This window comes from Mesoplodon bidens (assembly GCF_964165515.1).
Source record: "Mesoplodon bidens genome assembly, chromosome: 11".
Lineage (NCBI taxonomy): Eukaryota > Metazoa > Chordata > Mammalia > Artiodactyla > Ziphiidae > Mesoplodon > Mesoplodon bidens.
In genome coordinates this window covers 83,485,340-83,506,678 of record NC_138167.1, presented here as the reverse complement: position 1 = coordinate 83,506,678, position 21,339 = coordinate 83,485,340, and positions in this window count along the sequence as shown.

Here is a 21,339-nt window from a genome sequence, read left to right as displayed (position 1 = left end):
CCGCCACTCACCTCCTGCTGTGTGGCCTGGTTCGTAACAGGTAGTGGACCGGTACCAGTCCGTGGCCTGGGGTTGGGGACCCCTTTCTTAGGATACTGATAAAAACAAGGGGCTGGACAAGTCTCAGTGAACCTTCTGGCACCAACATTCCAGGGCTGTGGATTTTATTTTGTTACCCAGCTAAACTCTCTTTATGTATATTCATTCTTCAGGTCAACCTATAGAATGACTGCTAACAATTTTAAAAATCAGGAGGATCACTACCAACATCATAACCTTAAACCCGACCTCTCGAGACAGCATTCTACCACCCTCGATGATCAAAAGATGCCAAAGGATTATTATTCTGTCAAAGTACCTTCGTGTGAAGGAAACCAAATTGTGTACATTTTTCAGGGCAGCACAGGTTCACTTACGACTGAAGAAAGACTCAGATCTATTTCAAGCAATAACATCTTTGAATTTTCTCACACTGAGAATTACTATTATTTCCCCCATTTTAGTTCTTTTTTAAAAATTCAATTTGTTTTTTGAACAGGTGATACATGCACATGGAACTAAACTCATAAGTTACAAGTAATACAAAGTAAAAAGAAAGTTTCCTTAGCATCCCTATTCCTAAGATACTCAATTACCCGCCACAGTGACAACCACAGTTACCAGTATTCTATACATATAACAAGTTCAAGCACCTGTGTATTCATGTGTGCACACTCCAGCAGACACGCACACACACCCTATTCCTGTTAAAAACCAATAAATGGTATTATACTTAAAATGTTGTTTCACACCTTGCTTTTTCCTTCTTAATGGCATATCTCAGGCATTATGCCATATACAGCTGCCTCATTCTTTTAAAAGACTCTTCAGATGTTCCCGCTATTGTTCTTTAAAGTTGACTTCAATCAGTGTCCTTTTTATTAATATTATGATTAATGGAATCCTAGCCAGTCTAATGTGTAATTTCCATACAGATAAGTCCTTAGACTCAATGTTTTAAAACACAGTTGTATCTGGAGTCTAATGTCTTATTAGTTCTCCAAAATTGCAATTTTTCTTAAAAAAAAAAGACTCTATTATATTCTGCTGTATGTATATTCTATTACTTAACCAGTTCTCATTAATGAATATTTAGGTTGTTTCCAATATTTTGGCATTTCAAACTAAGCTACTCTGAGTAACTTTGTACACAGGCTATTTTGCATAGATACAAGCATATCTGTGGATGAATTCCTCCCATAAGTGAGGATAAATTGCTCAGCCTGTACATAACTGTGTGTCTGTAACTTGGACAAAGCCAAACCACCTTCCAGATCAGGCATTGGCAAATTATGATCCACAGGCCAAATCCAGCCATGAACTAAAGATGTTTTTGCATTTTTAAAGAGTTGTTTTTTTAAAAAGGAGGAGGAGGAAGTGGGGGTGGGGGAGAGTATGTGACAGAACCTCATGTGACTCTTAATGCTTAAAATATTTACTAACAGGTCCTCTACAGAAAAAGCTTGTTGACCCCTCCACTTGGCCAATTTATACCCCCACTAGCAATGTATGACACAGTGTTTCTCCACTATTTCAGTTGTGATCTTTGGTCAAATTAAGATTTAAAGTAATGCTTCAGGTTTTGTGTCAGTTGAAGAAAAAGTTGAAGCATCTATAATACACTGGCACTATCATTTTTCCAGGAAAAACACAGCTTGTTTCAGGATGCAAACATCAACTGACACTTGAGTTTCTCATCTCACAGTCACAAGTGGCAAGAAAAGGCTGTAATTCCCAAGTATTAGAATTGAAAGGAATGGGCTTCCCTGGTGGCACAGTGGTTAAGAATCCGCCTGCCAATGCACGGGACATGGGTTTGAGCCCTGGTCTGGGAAGATCCCACACGCTGTGGAGCAACTAAGCTTGTGCACCCCAACTACTAAGTCTGCGCTCTAGAGCCCGCAAGCCACAAGTACTGAGCCCATGTGCCACAACTACTGAAGCCCACGTACCTAGAGCCTGTACTCCGCAGCAAGAGAAGCCACTGCAATGAGAAGCCCGCGCACCGCAACGAAGAGTAGTCACCACTCGCTGCAGCTAGAGAAAGCCCGCGCGCAGCAACAATGACCCAACACAGCCAAAAATAAATAAATAAATATATATATATTTTTTAAAAAAAGAATTGAAAGGAACTTTAAAGGTTATCTGGTCTGAGTATTATGGATTCTGTATACCGTTAAAATTTCAGGGCTTCCCTGGTGGCGCAGTGGTTGAGAATCTGCCTGCCAATGCAGGGGACACGGGTTCGAGCCCTGGTCTGGGAAGATCCCACATGCCGCGGAGCAAGTAGGCCCGTGAGCCACAACTACTGAGCCTGCGCGTCTGGAGCCTGTGCTCCACAACAAGAGAGGCCGCGATGGTGAGAGGCCCGCGCACCGTGATGAAGAGTGGCCCCCGCTTGCCACAACTAGAGAAAGCCCTCACACAGAAACGAAGACCCAACACAGCCCTAAATAAATAAATAAATAAATAAAAAAAAAAAAAAAAAAAAAAATTTCAAAAAGAATTTAAAGGATTAAATTCAATTTTTTATCTTTCCAAGTCAAGTCTTTAAATAATAAATACAATCCAACCACCATCTACCTACTTTCACCATCACTTCATAAAAGAAAGGAATGTAACATCAAAAAGTAAGACATACCCAATCTTAGAATAAAAGAGAATCCACTAGAGTGAGTACATTTAGCTACATGACAAGCCAAATTTGCTTCAGATTGAGGAAAACTTCATGTCAAATCCATGTCTGAGAATCAACATTATTGTTTTCTAAACAATCTAAAGCCTCCACATCCAAATGATATGCTCCAGATGCAATTCCACTGGCCACGAATTGGCAGCAGATTCAGAACTAGAACCCAGGACTTCTGTCTCCCAGTCTCATCTCTTTCCCCTAAACCACAATTCCTCACGTGTCCAGAATCACAAAACAAATAAATCACACAACAAACAAATAAACAGTCCGACCAACACCCCAGCCCACTGTCTACCTTCCCCATCTCACTGAGGTCTTAGGTCTGATCTGTTCATTTCTCATCCAAAATGTGTTTTTAGTCCTCTTCATTGGGTTGGGGGTCAGCGGGAGTCAGGGGAGGACAGCAACAACGGAATAGAAAAACTTCTCTCTTCTAAGTAGCTGGAGAATTCTAAATTCATGCAGGACCAAACAACAATCATCCATCCATTCTAAATGTGTCTTTTTCCCACTGATCCTTATAGATAGCCTCCACCTCACTCTCTTCCTTTATGCTGCCAGAGCCTGGCTGCTTCTGTAGTGCCCATGGTGGAGAGTGTGAGGGGGCTCTGGAAATACATGCAGGAGTTTTTGTAGACATAAGAGTTAATCGGCTATGTTGGTTAATTTCATGTTGTCAACTTGACTGGGCTAAAGGATGCCCACAGAGCTGGTAAACATTTCTGGGTGTGTCTGTGACGGTGTTTCTGGAAGAGATTAGCGTTTGAATTGATGAACTGAGTAAAGCAGATGGCCCTCCCCAGTGTGAGTGGGCATCAGCCAATCAGCTGAGGCCCTGAGAAGAACAAAAAAGGCAGAAAACGGCAACTTCCCTCTCTCTGCTTGAGCTGAGACATCCGTCTTCTCCTGCTCTTGGATATCACATCGGTGCTTCTGATTCTCTGGATTTCAGACTCAGATCGGGATTTACACCTTCAGCCGATTCTAAGGCCTTGGGGATCGGACTGAATTATACCACTGGCTTTCTTGGTTCTCCAGCCTACAGATAGCAAATCATAGAACTTCTCGTTCTCTATAACCACATGAGCTAATTTTATAATAAATCTCGTATATATGCATACTTATACATATCTTATTGGTCTGTTTCTCTGGAGAACCCTGACATACCTCAGCTTCCACTGAATTTCAGAGCCAAGTAAACCTCAATGGCCTTGGATACGGAGCCAGAAAAACACTACATCTCTATCAGATCCAAGCCCTGGCCTTCCTCTGTGCTCCCTGGTCCCCTTTCATTCAGCACCCATCTTTCTCTGGTGGGCCAGGCATTGCTCGCTTGCCCCCGTAACTGCTCTCCCAGGACTTCAGATAGGAGGCAGTCTCATTAAGCACCACCCGCCATGTGGGCGCAACACTCCTGGTGCAGAAACACCAGCCTCTGCTACTCAAGACACCCAGACTCTGGTCTTTGCCTGCTGGGCACCGTTGTTTCCAGCTAGCCCTGCGGCTAAAGCTAAATGATGCTCTGGACGGCAGAGCTTCCTGTCGTCCTTCCAGCATCATAAAAAGAATGCATTTGAGAGCAGTCAGCACTGATAATAGCTTTAATAAATACAATCTGCTCTATTTTCAATTAAGATTTTAGCTTTCAGCCAGCAGGGCTTTAATAGAAGTCCTAAGCCTGGGAGTAGGTCATTGATAATGTATAATACCTTTTTTTTTTTAGTAAATTTATTTATTTGTTTGTTTGTTTATTTATTTTTGGCTGCGTTGGGTCTTCGTTGCTGCGCGCAGGCTTTCTCTAGTTGCGGCGAGCGGGGGCTACTCTTTATTGTGGTGTGCAGGCTTCTCATTTCGGTGGCTTCTCTTGCTGCACAGCACAGGCTCTGGGCGCATGGGCTTCAGTAGTTGTGGCACGTGGGCTCAGTAGTTGTGGCTCGAGGGCTCTAGATCACAGGCTCAGTAGTTGTGGCGCACGGGCTTAGTTGCTCAACGGCATGTGGGATCTTCCCAGACCAGGGATTGAACCCATGTCCCCTGCATTGGCAGGCAGATTCTTAACCGCTGTGCCACCAGGGAAGTCCCAATACCTTTTTTTAATGGACCAAATAGCAGGACTTTTGCTGCCACCCTAGGTTTCTTCTTTTTGTTGAAGTCTTCCCGCCTCTCATCATGCTGACGCACAGCTGAAGAGAATTCTGCTCCCTTGCAACACCAGGTGCTGCCTCCCCTCCACTAACTGCTATAACACCTCCGTGTTTTTGTTCCCTTGTAAAGCTTTTTAACAGAACTAGTAATATAAGAGAGAACCAAGTAGTAGATGGAATTTTTTTGTTCCTTGTTAATAGGCTGTGGTCAAAAACATGCCAATTCTCACCAGGACACCAAGAAATGAGACTTTTATCCCAAGCAGATTCGACACGGGGGAAGCAGATGTGGTCTCTCTCTGCTGATACTTTGTGCTTCTCTCAAAATGACCTCTTCAGGTTTTGGCAGCAGGCTCTGGACAACATCACATCTCTATAAATCAGCTCAGTCATGCAGATATGATTTAGTTATTTACTTCCCAGAACAACAGGAGGTTTGGTTGACGTTTGGAGATAAATGAGGAGGTCAGTCCTAAAGATGGCCTAGCTCCACGTTAGGGGGCAAAATGACTATCCTGCCTACTGTAGCAGGTGTTAGCTTCCTGGCTTGTAGTTGGCATCTTTAAGGCATCTCCCATTAAAGAGATGAGCTTGAGATGGCATGGTTCAAACAGGCCCTCAGAGTCATGGCGTGGTAGGGGTTGAAGATGCCATAGGGGTTATCAGGAAAAGCACTGAGTTAAATGGACACAGCAGCAGAACAGTGAATAAAATAGGGCAGATATGTATATATAAATGCGTACGTTTGTGACATGCCACATGGTTAATGGCCTTTTCTCAAAATTTTATTCATTCATCTATTCACTCATTCAACAAATAGTTATTGAGTACTACTGGGTGCCGGGTATGAATACTAGGAACCAGGGTAATGATGGTAAACTAGATAACTCCTTACGTAGCTTACAGTCTAGGGTTTACAGCTTAGTTATAAACAAAATTATAACTGCTGCCTATTAAAAAAACCCAAATAGTTGGGGAAAGTTGATATCCTGGACAATTGAGAGTTACCATATATACCATAAATGGATTCTCAATTTACAAATAAGTAGCCTTACCTATAAGTAGTCTACTTATAAATGAGTAAACCAGAATAATAGTTCTGATCATTCAGAAAAAAAATGTTTATTGAGGACAAGCTATGTGCTAGTCACTGAATTAAAAGCTGGGTTACAAAAATGACTGATAAAATTGCTACCTTTAATGAGTTCACAATCTAAGTGAAAAGTTGAAAAAAAAATTAACAAAGAGCTTCAATATGGGTGACAAAGGCTTTAATGAAAGATGGAAAAAATCTTTAAGAATGGGAGTGGGGAAAGTAATAAGGGTTGGAAAGAGGGCAGCACTTAAGACTTTGAGCTGAGTCTTGAAGAATGATGAGTAAGCCGACGCCAGGCAGGCAAGGGGTCAGGGAGTTCATTTCAGATGGAGGGAACAGCATGTACATTTCCAAATAAAACAGTGCCTTCAGGGTGAGCAGAGAGTGTATCTGGGCAGCAGACAAAGATAAGCCTAGAAAGGGAAACAGAACCCAGGTCTTGACGGGCTCTGTATGTCCTGACAACATAGCTGCACTTTATCTGGCAGGCGATAGAAAGCCTCTGCTATGTTTTGAGCATGAATGGCCTACATGATTAGATTTGTCTGTTGAAACATTACTCAGGCTGAAGGAACATGTATTTCTGAAGGTGTGCCTGAAGGTGTACAGACTGGAGGAAGGGAGAATGGTGCAGGTAAGCAATGACAGTGCACTGGCAGGAGGATAATAACCATCATTTGTTCTTCCTAGTTTGACTCCCAATCAAAGGGAGTGTAATTGAAAATTAAAGAAACACATCTCAAAAGAGGTCATACATGACAACTCTGTCCAGACTCTTCATTAAAGCAAAACAAAACAAAACGAAAAACATCCTAGCATCATATTACTAGATGAATAAAACTGCTGGTGCATTTCGATCTATTTATTGCATTAAGAGATACCCAAGAAAACAATCTTGATGAGAGAAAAATAACTTCATTCAAAGAAGTTTTTAACTCTACTACTCAAATAGCCAACAAATGAAAATAGTCCAAATGTCTAAAACTAAGGGACAGTTCAAGCCAAATGTCATCTATCAACATGACTAAGTACTACATAAATATTAAAACAACTATAGCCATAACTATCCCCATACACTATGAGGGGGGGCAAACTTCAGAACAATATACATACAATGACCACAACCATACGTGCCTACTAGGTGTTGGGCCCAGTGCTAGGTTCTGAGAACACAGAAATAAGCCAGACATGGTCCCTGTCCTCCAAGATCTCACAGTCCACTGGGAAAGCCAGATTCACACAGTTGTAACAATGTGAGGAGTTCCAGACGAAGTTGGTCACCTCATGGTGCTGGAGAGAGGACTTGCCCAACTCAGAGCCAACACACAAACACAACACAAATGTAGACATGCAAATCAGTGGCAGAACTCAGCTACAAATCTGGAAGATCCCAAACCTGTACCTATTGATTTCATTACATTATCCTGGACATGAAAATAGAAATTGGGAAACTTAGGATGAAGAACACTCAAATCCTCAAGACCCTGGTTTGCTAGACAAAGATCTAGAAGTAGGAGGATGGCAGTGGAAGGGAAAGATGACAAAGATTCACCCAACAGTATTCAGCTCCTGATTAGGACTGAGAGAAAGAGTCAGAGATGATGTCAAGACTGAAGCCTTGGCATCTGGGAGAATGGTAATGGGGCTCCCTGAAACAAGAAACCCAAGAAAAAGATCAGGTTTGAGAGTAAGAAAATAAGCTCCATTTGTTGACACTGAGTTTGAGGAACACTTGGGAGAAGAAAGGTAGAAGTATGCAGGACTTTGCTGGATATTTATCTCTGGAGATTTGGAGCCACAGGGTAAAGACACAGTATCCAAGTCACCTTGTGGAGACGGCTGAAGCTAGAAATGAATACTGAACAACAGGTAAGAACATATCTAACTAAAAGTACTAAATGTAGAAGAGATACCCTTTTTAGTCCCTCATATATTTAAGCATCTACTTGCTTTCAAACTAGTATCTCTATCAAATTAATAAAATAATAAATGGAATAAATAATAAAGGATAATAATACATTACAATAAATTATGGAATGAAGGATCAGGCTACACACAGAGTAGATACATTGATCCCATATTTTTCCATGGGATAAATTCTCTACTTTTATAATGAATATAATTTAGAAATATGATTTGATTAATATAATTAACATGAAAGCTAACTTTTTCTGCAGCGATATAATCATGACCATCCTCCTACCAAGCCTGTGAACCTCTGAGATAAGGACTGTGGGACTGTGCTTATGGAAATTTCTAATAAGGTATCTGGAGAATAGCAAATACTTAATATTTGTGGAAGGAATTCTGCAGAGGGGGGAATACTTTGTATGGCTCTCAAACATGAGGAAGTTGCAAAGTACTATAAGAGAGCATTTGTGTGTACGTACATACTACTGAGTTCTACTGTTGAAAACAATCTGGGCTGCCAATGTGGAGGTGGTGGATGATTTCACTCATTTGAAATCTACAATTACTCATATGTAAATTAGAGGCAAGGCAGCGAATGTGAGAAATTCAGACTCAATTTATCTTTTTAGTACTACTGAGATTCTTTTTGTGTTTGTGATCTGTATGTGCCAACACTACAATTGTGTTAGTTCCAGAAATAACTCAGAAAAACATTTTCAGTGATGAGCTTTGAGTGGCAAAACTGGAAAGGATATTGTTGACCTGTTGTACATTCATGGTGTGCTTAATCTCATGCTCTTTCTTTCACACACATGCTTCAGGGCACAGAAGAAAGTGAAAACAACACTGTAAATCTCATGGCTGCAGAGGGAGAGCTGAAGGAGGAGAAACACAATTTGGGTTCTTACACTGGGTTGGATATCAAATCTCCAGTTCTCCTATTTCCACTTACTGAAACTGATATTCCCAGGAACATAAAGTGAAGATAATTCTTGTTCTTCCTGATCCTCTGTCTTTTAATTCCCTTATTGTCTGTGAAGATAAATGGCATGAACTTTTAAGGGGGAAGTCCAAGCTAGGATTACAAGGGAAGTTTAGGTTTTCTTAAATCCATCAACTGAGACATATGAACAAAACCAAGCTCCCCAAACACATCATAATTACCTATGGAACCTGTTAAAAATACAGACTTCTAGGTGGTCTCAGAGAAATTCTGATTCAGTAAGTCTAGGTTGAGACTGGACATCTGTATTTTCCCAATACCCCTCCCCCTGCCACTCACTCCCACAAATGATTCTAATAACCAGCCAGGCTTGTGAGCCATGAACAAGAGACTGCACTCAGACTTAGCAAATAACAGTAACGGCTTTCATTTGGACAGCATTTCAAAAACTGCATTCACATAGACTATTTTATCCCCATTTCACAGATGAGGAAAATGAGGCTCAGAGTGGTCCAAGTTCCACAAGCCTGTATATGTCACACCTCAGTTCAGATGCCACAGTATAATGCTATATCTCCACTGCACCATTATGCAAGCACCAAATTTCTGAGCACTGGTGAACTCTAACCTGATCTTGGGTCTCATTGCACAGAACACCCATGCACCAACCAGCAAATTGCTGTGGTGCTCCTGGACAATTCTTGCACCTGCCCATAGTTCAGGAAGACTACCTGCATCCCAAATAACCACTTCTTACTATTTAAGCACTAAAAAATATCTATTAAATGGAATTTTAATAAATTTGTAGAATGCACAGCCTGTAACATTCTAATTTCATTTTATAACTTGTAACGATAAATTATCTGAAGATAAAGAAAACAAAGGTATCCACTTCTGCAAAGAAAGCAATGTCCATAGCCTCACTACTAATTTCCATAATAAATTTCCATAATTCTAGTTAATAAAGCTCATTAGGATCCCGAAGCATGGAAACGAGATCCCTTGTAATTAGGAAAGGGTGCCATGAACAGCAGGTAAAGGCAGGTGGATGGATATGTGTATGAGGAGGAGGCAAGTGAGGCAAGCAGGGAAATGAAATATGAAATATCTTGGTTTGGAATGGGTTTCTGGTTTTCTGTCCATGTAGCTCTGCATAACTTCTGAGTATGAGAATGGGCCATGGCAGAAAATGCTGCTTCACATACTGGAAAACAAACTGCAGACGTACCTGGGACACAGGGAAAACTCTAACGCTACAGGAAAATTATGGCCAGATCCAGCCACCTGTTGTGTGTGTGTGATCCATAAGAATGGTTTTAACATGTTTAAATGATTGGAAAAATCAGAAGAATTATATCTTGTGACCTGTGAAAATTATCTGAAATTTAGATTTCAGTGTCCATAAATAAAGTTTTATTGGGAAACAGCCACGCGTTCATTTTATGTCATTTTATGTATTACCTATGGCTGTTTTCACATTACAATGGCAGAGTTAAGTAACTGTGACAAGAATCCATATGACCCACGAAGCCTAAAACATTTACTATCTGGCCCCTCATAGAAAAAGTCTGTCAATCCCTGCTTTAGGGGAGGTATTAGATTACTTCCTGAAAATGACTCTGATCCTTTGTCAAATATGAAATAAAATACTGAACTTAGAACCATCTCAGATATATTTTCCTTGATATTAACCTAAAAAGCATACCACAGTTTAGTTACCTCTACCTGAGTGTCCCAATATTGAATTGAGACTATTTCTGTGGCTTCCTAATCCAGAAGTAGGGGCAGAGAAGGGTTTCTGCACACTCAATTCCTTTATTAGAATGACGGACGCATGAAGAGGCAGCCGAGCATACTTATCCAGCAGGCCCCTCTGCATGGGCTGTGTTTGAGACTTCCTTTTATTGAGGGATGGAGAGCTTTACCCTGTCAACAAATATCTCAGGCACTGTTGCCATTTTCCCAGCATTAATATTCACAGATCAGAAGTGCAGTGTACAAGGCGTAATTCAAAGTAGAATGGAAGAAGCCGCTGTCCTCCCTTCCCCTGAGGCAGGAGGGTGGCCTGTCACGGTCCAGACAATTCTGGTGTATTATCAGCAGCCTAGTTTCTGCCATCTCTGAAGGCAACACAAATTATGTATAAAGCGTTTGCTATTGTTGCACCAACCAGCTAATTCAATTGTCAGAACATTTCAAACCCCGTAATTTACACTAGAAAACGTGGGAAGCCTCGCTCCTTTGAACTGCCTGCTTGACTATACCAGGTCACAGCTTGCTTGGGGGTAGAAATGAAATATTGTCCATTAGAAAATTAATGTAAATACCCTGGAAAGCCAAATAATAAGCATAATGGTTTAGGAGAAAAGTAACCAGAGTGGTTTATTATTCACATCACAAGTACATATTTTAATCTGTGGCTTTATCACATGCATTGATTGCTGGTACAACTCTTTTCTTTTTTTTTAAGTGTTTGACTTTGGGTTTTTGGCTGGTTGTGTGTATTGGTTCAATTCTTATAGTATTTTACTCACACTTCAAACAACACCTAATCCAGCCCCTCTTTCCCAGTGTTTTTACCCAAACCCTCTGTGAACAACAGTTCCCAGTTTCATAACATACCCAGTCCTTAGATGCCAAGGTAACAAAGAAGGTGCTCTTTTTTTTTTTGCGGTACGCGGGCCTCTCACTGTTGTGGCCTCTCCCATTGCGGAGCACAGGCTCCGGACGCGCAGGCTCAGCGGCCATGGCTCACGGGCGCAGCCGCTCCGCAGCATGTGGGATCTTCCCGGGCCAGGGCACGAACCCGTGTCCCCTGCATCGGCAGGCGGACTCCCAACCACTGCGCCACCAGGGAAGCCCAGAAGGTGCTCTTATACTGCAGAACTCCGTGGGCTGATTTCCCTGTTGAAAACCTTCATATGCTTTCACGAGCCATTACACTAGTGTGAATCCCGGCTCTGCCAGGTACTAGCTGCACGTGCACAGAGACCACACTTCATTTCCCTGAGCCGCAGTCTGCACCTATCAATTGGGGGTTAATACGACTTTTTTTAAATTAATTTATTTTACTTATTTTTGGCTGTGTGGGGTCTTTGTTGTTGTGTGCGGGCTTTCTCTAGTTGCAGCAAGCGGGGGCTACTCTTTGTTGTGGTGCGAGGGCTTCTCATTGTGGTGGCTTCTTTTGTTGCGGAGCATGGGCTCTAGGCACACGGGCTCTAGGCACACGGGCTCTAGGCACACGGGCTCCAGTAGTTGTGGCTTGTGGGCTCTAGAGTGCAGGCTCAGTAGTTGTGGCACGTGGGCTCAGTAGTTGTGGCTCGGGGGCTCTAGAGCGCAGGCTCAGTAGTTGTGGCGCACGGGCTTAGTTGCTCCGCAGCATGTGGGATCCTCCTGGACCAGGGCTCAAACCCATGTCCCTTGCACTGGCAGGTGGATTCTTAACCATTGTGCCACCAGGGAAGCCCGTTACTACTATTTTCAGTGATGATTTTGACTCAGGAAATTTACTAAAAGATCAGTGAATTATACACTCAACATGGATCAGTTTCAAAGTATGTAAATCATTCCTCAATAAGGTTGCTAAAACGTTAATTTTTTTAAATTGTGGTTAAAGGAGGAAGCCATCGGTGAATAAGGAAGTGGGGAGACATGCTCGTTGAGAAGGAGAGGCCAGCTGAAGGTCGGAGTAAACAGATCAAGAGAGAGGCCCAGAGAGAGGCCTTCAAGAGTGTTCCCAGTGGTCATGTCCTATTTAAAACCCTCTTCCTAGACTCCCCTGACACCGCAGCTCCTCTCTTCTGCCCCTCAGTTAATCACGCTCTTTTCTGGACTGTATTTTGGACATGCTTTTGTGAATGCAATCATCACACCGCACGACAACTATTTCTTTAAAAGTCTTCCCTTCACTGAACTGTGAGTTCCTGGAGCTGGCAGCCTTGTTCTCTAATTCAGTCCAATAAGGCTCAAGAAGATTAGATGAATGAAAAAATGAATAACTGCTGCTTACTGCAAAAAGTTTAAAAAAAAAAGATGGTTTTGAAGAGTCAATGAACTATACATGTATATGCAAAGCGCTTAGCACAATGCTTTGCATGTAGCAAGCATTAAGTAAAGAGTGGTTCTTTTTATTAACAAAACACAGCAAGAACTACACTACAGCAAGAAGTGTATTTCGAAGTTACACTAGCCTGCAAACTAAAGACGTCCAAATGCACAGAAGACCCAGTTTTAGAGGACCCTCTCTCCTATTTCCAAGGGTTAAGGGCCCAGTTATTGGCCGAACTCCAAAAGGCCTCACAGAGCCATCTACAATGTGTGGTCAGAATCCTCCAAGGTCACAATTAGCAGCAATCCCACTCTCACTAAACCTTGTACTCGCAGGCTGTAGCTATACTGAGTAGTAGCTGTTGGGCTGGTTGAGGATTCATTCTTCTGGATTTTGGTCTGAATGAGAAGAGACAAAAAGCAACAGGGAGCAAGGGAGGGCAGAAGAAAGAGACAGTGTTTCCGACTGCCTTCTAGTCCTCCCCCCACAGGTAAACCACCGTCCAGCATGCCAGGAACTGCTGGACTACCGGCTTCGCAGGTACCCGATGAGATTCCTTCAGCCATTCAATAGATACTTACTGATCCCCTACTATGGGCCTGCCATTGCTCTAGGCACTAGATACATCAATGAACAAAACATTTAAACATACTCAAGAACAACGAGGTAAGGTGACTCTACTGCCGGATATCAGGAGTTAGTATAAATAAGTGGTAACTGAGACCCGAATAAAGAGCCCACAGACTCATCCACATATGGAAACTTGATAAATGCCAAAAGGTGGCACTGCACATTGGTGAGGAAAGGATGGGTATTCAGTAAGTGTTGTTGGAACGACTGGTTGTCAATATGGGAGAAAAACTGAATTCCTACCTCACTTAAAATATTGAATTTAATATCAAGTGGGTTAACGGTCTAAATAGTAAAGGCAAAAACTCTTTTTAGGAAACATAGGTAAATATCTTTAGTTTGCAGACATGGAAGGATCCCTTATGAGGCAAAAAGCACAAAACTCAAATATTATACCTTAAAATTCATCAAAATATTCCATTAAAAAAAAGACAAATGGGGGGCTTTCCTGGTGGTCCAGTGGTTAACACTCCACTTCCACTGCAGGGAGCATGGGTTTGATCCCTGGTTGGGGAACTAAGATCCCACATGCCGCCGGAAGAGGCCAAAAAATAAAAAAACTTAAAAAATAAATTAATTTTTAAAAAAAGACAAACTGGAAAAATGTATTTGCAACTCAGTAAGAAAAAGACAATATAAAAAAGAAATGAGGGGCTTCCCTGGTGGCGCAGTGGTTGAGAGTCCGCCTGCCGATGCAGGGGACACGGGTTCGTGCCCCGGTCTGGGAAGATCCCACATGCCGCAGAGCGGCTAGGCCCGTGAGCCATGGCTGCTGAGCCTGCGCATCCGGAGCCTGTGCTCTGCAAGGGGAGAGGCCACAACAGTGAGAGGCCCGCCTACCGCAAAAAAAAAAAAAAAAAAAAAAAAAAGAAATGAGCAAAGATATGAACTGATATTTCACAGAAGAGGAAACTTGAATGGCCAAAGAATACATAAAAATATGTTCAACCACACTTGTAATCAGGCAACCACAAATTAAAACCACAGTGAGATAATATTTCACCCCTGTCTAATTTGCAAAAAAAATTTAAAGTCTGACAGTACCAAGTGTTTGGTAAAAATATAGACCATTGGGCTTCCCTGGTGGCGCAGTGGTTGAGAGTCCGCCTGCCGATGCAGGGGACACGGGTTCGTGCCCCGGTCTGGGAAGATCCCACATGCCGCGGAGCGGCTGGGCCCGTGAGCCATGGCCACTGAGCCTGCGCGTCCGGAGCCTGTGCTCCGCAACGGAAGAGGCCACAGCAGTGAGAGGCCTGCGTACCGCAAAAAAAATATATATATATATAGACCATTCACAAACTGCTGATCACTCTCTTTGGAGAAGAGTATGGCAATGTCAGAATAGACAGTACGCTTACCCCGCAGCCCCACTACCCCACCCCTAAATGCCCTGTGCGCACTCACAAACAAGTAGATACACAACATGATAGCAGCAATGCTTTGAAACAACCTGAACACGTGGCAGAAAGAGAAAGGATAACTCAGTTATGTAGTATTTCTTTTTTTTTTTTTTTTTTTTTTCTTTTTGCGGTATGCGGGCCTCTCACTGTTGTGGCCTCTCCCGTTGCGGAGCACAGGCTCCGGATGCGCAGGCCCAGCGGCCATGGCTCACGGGCCCAGCCGCTCCGCGGCACATGGGATCCTCCCAGACCGGGGCACGAACCCGTATCCCCTGCATCGGCAGGCGGACTCCCAACCACTGCGCCACCAGGGAGGCCCAGTTATGTAGTATTTCATTTCATGATATATACTTAGGCCTAAAAATGCATGATCAGCTACTGGTATCAAATGGAGAAATCTCACATACATAGCGCAAAAGAGCAAATTACAAGAATACATAATACGTTCATACACACATATGTGTGTATATATGTTGTGATATATACAAAGTTCAAAGACAGGCAAAATAACAGTATATTTTGCTTAAGGACATATGCACATGTAATAAAAATAGTAAAGGGCATAGACATGTTATATTCAGGAGAGAAGCTACCTTTGGTTGGAAGGAAAGTACTGGGAGAGCTCCACCTCTGTTGTTGGGTGTTTTTGTTTTTGTTTTTTGGGGGGATTACAGTCTTTTATCAAGGTATAATTCACATATAACGATATAGATCTTAAGCGTGCAGTTCAGTGAGTCTGACTGATATATACACCCATGTAAACTGCACCCCTATCAAGAAGTGGACCATTTCCATCACCTCAGAAAATTCCTCATGCCTCTTCCTAGTCAATCCCCACCAGCAACCACTGTTTTGATTCCTATCACCATAATTTAGTTTTTCCTGTTCTAGAACTTCATATAACTAAAATCACACAGTATGTACTTCTGGGTCTAGCTTGTGATTCATCCATGTTCATACATATACAGTAGACTGTCCCTTTTTATGGCTGAGCTGTATTCCATGTTATAAATATACCACAGTGTACCTTAGTAAAATTTTTTTTTAATTTTTAAGCTGTGGTGGATACACAGATGTCCATGTATTAATCTCTATATCTTTTTACATATTAGACATTTCCTTTTTTTTAAAGTGTAGGTCAGAGGGCAGTAGAGATCCTCCATGACATATACCTAAGAGTGAGGTAGCTGGCTTGTAGATTATGCATTATTGCCAACTCTACTAGACATTGCAGATTCCAGTTGCTGACCACAGACCTCCTGAATCAGCAGCCTAGGAGGTTGCCCAGGAATCTGCATTTTTAATAAACCCCCCAAGTGATTCTTATTTTTCTTTAAAACCTGATGGGTTCTTTTTAAAAATGTTTATTTATTCACTTATTTATTTATGGCTGCGTCGGGTCTTAATTGCGGCACGCAGGCTCTTCATTGTGGCGCAGGCTTCTCTCTAGTTGTGGCACGTGGGCTCCAGAGTGCACAGGCTCAGTAGTTGCGGCGCGTGGGCTCCATAGTTGTGGCGTGCAGGCTCCAGAGCGTGTGGGCTCTTTAGCTGTGGCGCACGGGCTTAGTTGCCCTGTGGCATGTGGGATCTTAGTTCCCCAACCAGGGATCAAACCCCCATCCCGTGCATTGGAAGGTGGGTTCTCAACCACTGGACCACCAGGGAAGTCCCCAGGTGATTCTTAGGTACACAGATTTTGTGAAACACTGTTTGTAAATACATTGTCTGTTGTGTAATTCCAATGGCTTCCATTACTATCACCTATATGCCTCAAACTCAAAGTGTACAAAACAAAAGCAATCTTCCCAAGTCCCACCCCTTGGTTTTTCCTCCAGAGTTTTATGTCTCAGTTCATGGCACCACCATACACCCAGTTTCCAAGCCAGAAACCTGGGAGTCTGTCATCCTTAACCTCTGTCCTCCCTGATCCTCTGCATCCTATCAGTCACTAAGTCCTACTGATTCCACTGCTAAAACATCTCTTGAACAGAACAGGTCTCTCCTTTCCCTTTACTATCTCCCTGGTCCAGGTCATCTGGATCAATGACTGTAACAGCCTCCTAACCAGGCTTTCTATCCTAGTCTTGCCTCTCCAGTCCATTCTCCACCTTGTGGCCAAAGGAACCTTCTGAAGCAAATATCTGATTTTCAAAAATCTGCTTAGAACCTCTCAGTGGCGTTCCGTTGCCCTTCAGACACTTCTCAACATGACCTACACAGCCCTTTACGACCTGGCCTTTCCCTCCTCAGCTCTTGCCGTTTACTCTTTTGTGTTCTATGCATTTAGCTACTCTCAACGCCTCTTGATTCTTTCAATGCGCTACTCCTCTCCCCCTTTTGCACAGGCTGTTCGTCCCACCTGGAACTCAATCCTCCTCCTCTTCCCTGGCTGCCCTGCTCACCATTCAAGTCTCAGCTAACAGTCACTTTGTCTGGAAGGCTTTTATGAACCTTCCCTCTGCCCCCGACCCGACTAGATAAGGAACTCCCACTACGACCCCTACCACCTTCTTCTTCCTTTGCAACAGCATACCAGCATTCACAGAACTGCTTCACTACCTCCTTAGACAGACCCCAACCCTCTGAGGAGATCAGGGCCATGCAGAGCTCGCTCACTCACAATGGATGTGCAGCACACAATGAGGTTCATTTGAAATATCTGTTCCATGAGAGTTACCACATTACATTTAGTCCATGTACAAACAAAGCTTACGAAACTGCCTCAGTTGTTTCCTTCAACTTGAAGAGACACACGGTTCTAAATTCAAAAAGCTATGTATTATCTGTAGTGTTTATATTTTATTCTGTCTGCCGCTTTGACAAGCGTTGTCTGCCACCGGAGAAGCAATCCATCGAAAGGAGCAAGAGGTGGCAAGACTAGACAGCTTGATTGTCAAACCTTAAAAAATAAAAGCCCCATGGGACTTCCCTGGTGGCACAATGGTTGGGAGTCCACCTGTCGATGCAGGGGACACGGGTTTGAGTCCTGGTCCGGGAAGATCCCACGTGCCGCGGAGCAACTAGGCCCATGCGCCACAACTACTGAGCCCTCATGCCACAAATACTGGAGCCCGTGTGCCTGGAGCCCGTGCTCCGCAACGGGAGAGGCCGCCACGGTGAGAGGCCTGCGCACCGAGGCGAGGAACAGCCCCCGCTCGCCGCAACTAGAGAAAAGCCTGCGCAGCAACGGAGACCCAACGCAGCCATAAATAAATAAATAAATTAATTAATTAATTAAAAGAAAAAAAGCCCCATATATTTTCAAAGGTCACACCTCAGTTACAGAGAGGCACAAGGCCTGAAATCTTGTTAGGATTACCATAACTGAAGTGGAAAGGCTTTTGGCAAAAGGATTGGAAGTTTATATTTTTTGTGTGTGCTAGGATTTTCGGTCTAAGGCTCAGGTGGCTATACTCAGCGGCTGCTGAGGATGGAGGCTGCATGTGAGTTTACCAGCAGTTTACCTAGAGCAGAAGCTCTCAATTTTAAATTGAGGTTTAAATAGGTTTAAATTTTAAACCTCCCACCCCATTTTTTTCTTCTTTTTTTAGCATAAACATTAAGAACCCAGACTCTGGTGCCAGAATGCCTGGTTTAAAATCCCTGCTACATCATTTATTGGCTGTGGTATGCTTGGCAAATTACTTAGCTATTCAGTGTCTAGCTTCCTCACTTGAACATGGGAACAAAATGGCACTTATTTCAGAGGTTTGCTGAGGATTAAATGAGCTAATTACACATAAGGCACTTAGAGTAAGGGCTCAGTAAATGTCAGACATATCTAGGGGCGTAGGAATAGGTTTGGAGGAGCAAGGATATAAAACAGAACGGAGAAGACAGAGCAAAAGTAATCTGCTACGTAATAATAATAGAGCACTTTGAACAGATTATTATTCAGCCCTCAGAAAAACCCTTTAATGCAGGTTAGCCAATCCAAGTCACACAGCTAATAAATAGCTGAGCTGGATTTGAATCCAGGCAATCTGTCTCCAGAGAGCAAGTCCTGAACCACAATGAAATAATGTCCCCTACCTTCACATCTGTACCTTGGGGAATGGAATTTCTGCTTTGTAAGGGAGAAAGTGAAGCAAAAAGATGTTAAGGAATGAAAAGAAGAAAGAATAAAAAAAATAAGGCCAGATAGCTATTTTCTGAATGTAAAAGTGATAAAGAGACAAGTTTCCCTTTATCATCCCTTTGCAAACATAACAGAGCCTCCTGTCTCTGTGGACACTTCACTTTGAATCCAGTAGGCCAGGATGAAATCAAAGTCACTATGAAAGACTACAGCAGATCGACAGATCCCTTTCAACCTAGTAAGACCCAAATGTGAAGTGGAAATGAGAGGCATGAAATGAGAGGGTGGGCAGGAGAGCAGTGGCTAGAACATCAGGGACACAGAAATCATACCTCTGTCTAGAGCAGCAAGACAAGCTGAGGTGCTCTAGAGTCAGACGCACAAATGATTCACACTGTTGTTTGGTCTGTAGCATCAGAAAAAATGACTTGACATCTCTGAGCATCACTTCTTCTGTCTTTAAAATGGGAACAAGAACACCCACCTCTCCACGGATAAATCACTTTGCTACAATGTTAGGAAGAAACAGGAAGACAGCACTCTCACACGTTGCTGTGGAGGTGAAAACTGAGGGCAACTTGGTCATACCTCTCTTTTTTTTTTTCAGTTTAACAAATTTACAATGTGCCAGGTACTGTACTAGTCACTTTACAATTATTAACTCATTCCATTTTTGTAACTTTACAATTATTAACTTATTCATTTATTGACTTATTCCATTAACTTATTCAAGATTGTTTGCAAAAATGGCAGCAATGATTCCCCTCACTGTATCCCTGTCCTTGGAGAGTCCCCTCCCACGTGGACTCTGAGCTTGGCGGGATACCTGCTTTGGTCAGTGGGACAACAGCAAATGTGACACAAGCAGAGATTTGAAAAATGCTTGTACTTTGGGGTTTGCCATCTCTTGCTGGTTTTTTTGCACCCAGAGACCCCCATGTGAAGAAACCTGCTGTCCCAAACGAGGTCCCCACAGCCCAACTCACTTGTCCACTGTCAGATATATGAATGAGGCCATCCTAGATCCTCCAGCTACTAGCTGACCCACCAGGACCACAGAAGCATGAGAGAACTTAGCAGAGCTCAGTTGGGTTGGCCGGCCAAGAAAAGCCAACCTACCGACTCAAAAGCCGGGTACAATTTGTCTTAAGCCACTAAGTTTTGGGGTGATTAACAAATCAACACAGACTAACTGATAGAATCTTCATAACGATCCTATTAGGTAGGCACTGGTCTTATTCTAATTTTACAAGTCAGGCCACGCAGTTAAAGAGAGGTTAAGTGACTTACACAGCATGTGAATGGCAGAGTCAAGGTTCAACCACCAGGAAATCCGGCTCCCAAGTCTGTGCTATATTGCTATATTTATGTATCTATATATTTCTATAAATATCTCCCCAATACTATGCTGCTTCTAACAAAAGTAAAGATGTTCGTATCAGTTGACCCAGAAATTTATCACACAGATATACTCACATACATATAAAATCATGTATGTATAAGATTATTCAGCACAGCACTGCTGATAGTAGCAAAAGACTAGAAACACCACTTCTAGTAGATCCATATAAAGGTATCCTATATGCAGCCATAAAAAGAACCGGTAGATCTACAAACACTGATCTTGTGTACAGGGAAAAAAGCAAGGTGCACTCATATGCTACCATTTGCATTTACATTTGTGTGTAAAAAAAGGGGGCGGGGCAGGGGAGTGTGAATATATACCTGCTATGTATCTGCATAGATTATTCCTGGAAGTACACAAGAAATGGGTTTAACATCAATTGTTTCTAGGGAAAGGGAAGCAGCTAGCTGGGAAACAGGGTAGGAGGAGCAACGTTCACTGTAAACTTCTCCATATCTTTTAAATTTTATGTTGTGTAAATGTATCACTTATCAATTGTAACTTAAAAGGTTGTTATGAACATGAAGGGAGATAATAGATGCCTGGCACAAAGAAAGCGCTCAATAAATAGTAGCTACCACTGTAATTATTTTTTCATAACTGATTTCTAACTCTAATACAGATAATTTTTTAAAGTAACCAATCCTCTGAATCCCTTGGCTCGGCATAGGAAAGAGCTCATTTTGGATGCAGAGAACAAAACATTAGCTAGCTAGGTGAAGAAGTGAAAGAAGAATCCAGCACATGGCTTCTCTGGTGGTCACATGAGGTTCAAAGCACCGGGCAGGGTGGTAATGCACCATGTCAGCCTCTCCTCGGAGAAATCCAGTCATTGGGCATCTTCTGTGCTCCCATTCTGAACATTCCCTATGCACCCTTTCATTCAGGAACACCAATGAAAATAGCCATTACTTTCCATTCTAGTAGAATGTCTTCCCTTCCTCTGCATTTAC